Raw genomic sequence first — 1,592 nt, 5'->3', positions numbered from 1 at the left:
TAAGGCCCATAGAGTCCGTATGGGATAGTTTTTATGTCAGCTTGACATGAGCTGGTGGCATCTGAAGGAGGGAACCAAGATTGAGAAGACGCCTCTAAAAGATCAGGCTGTGGGCAAGCCTGGGGGGCTTTTCCTTTTCTTTCCTATTTTATTTATTATTGTTGTTATTATTACCATCATTATTGTAGTCCGTTTGAGACAAGGTTTCTCCGTATAGACTGGAACTCACACTGTAGACCAGGCTAGACTCGAACTCAGAGATCTGCCTGCATCTACCCCCAAGTGCTGGACATAAAGACACCGTACTACCACTGCTCAATTCCTTGGGCATTTCCTTAATTAGTGATTGATGTGGGAGGACCCAGCCCATTCTAGGTGGTCCAACATCTGGACTGGTGATCCACCCAGCAAGGCTGAGCAAACCAGTAAGCAGCGCCCCTCCATGGCTTCTGCATCAGCTCCTGCCTTCAGGTTCCTATCTCAGTGATGACCCGAGAATTTGCACATGTAAACCCTTAACTCCCCTCTTGCTTTTTGGTCATGGTGTTATTTTTTTAGGTGAGTTTGCCTGCTGTGGTATCAAACTAGAATTGGACAGAAGGGACCCCAAAGTAAATACCCTGGTTACATTGTCAGAGACATAGAAATACAGTATTAGAATAAGGTGGGAAGGGGGGCTGAGGTGGCAAAGGCCTTTAATCCCAGCATTCTGGAGGCAGACAGCTGAATCTCTATAAATTCAAGGCCAGCGTGGTCTATAGAGTGAGTTCCAGGACAGCCAAGGATGCACAGAGAAAACCCGTCTGGAAAAGTAAAACCAAACCAAACCAAATCAAACTAAATAAATAAATTAATTAATTAAAAAAAAAAACAAAAAGAATAAAGTAAGAAAACCCATACCAGTATCTCAGGAATACAGTGGTTCCCTCAGACATCATCCTAAGAGCAGGCTTCAGAGGCCGTTGTAATACGTTTGAGTATTTATCAAACAATCTCTCAAGCAGAAAACTTTATCCGGGGGCAGAGGGACAGAGGCAGGAACAACTGGTTTTTGTGGCCAGAGGCTTTTAAGAAAAGAAAGAAAGAAGAAAAGTAAATAAATAAATAAAACGAAGAATGCTAAGTATAGGCCGGCTTGGGATTTATCGCGTACTGATACCAATCTGGAAGGAAGCAGGCCCAGGCAGCAGGCTTGGCCCTGAGCCAGGCTGGGAGGCGGGGAGTGGGGGGACAGATCAGGCTCCATCTAGGGTGGCAGACCCCCGGGTGGCGGTGGGAAGCTGGCCTTAGTGTGGTCCTGTGGGCCGGGGCAGAGTGATGGCCCGCAGGTGTCCAGTCATGGACCGGGGACCCTTGCAGCACCTGTCGCATCGACCTGGTCCCCCCGGCCCCTTCTACAAGTGAGCACGTGTTCTGTGCAGGATCGGTCATTGGTTCCTGCAACTCTCCAAGCCTGCCTAAGAAGGCTGCAACTTGCGGGTCCTGCTGATTGGCCCGGAGACTTTCATGCATGACTCTGATTGGTCAGTGAGGCTCACGCCCTCTTTCCTTGGGTCATACCATAAGGAGAGGAGGTAAGGAGAAGAGGGTAT

This window comes from Rattus rattus, chromosome 1, assembly GCF_011064425.1.
Source record: "Rattus rattus isolate New Zealand chromosome 1, Rrattus_CSIRO_v1, whole genome shotgun sequence".
Classification (NCBI taxonomy): domain Eukaryota; kingdom Metazoa; phylum Chordata; class Mammalia; order Rodentia; family Muridae; genus Rattus; species Rattus rattus.
This window is presented reverse-complemented; position numbering follows the sequence as displayed.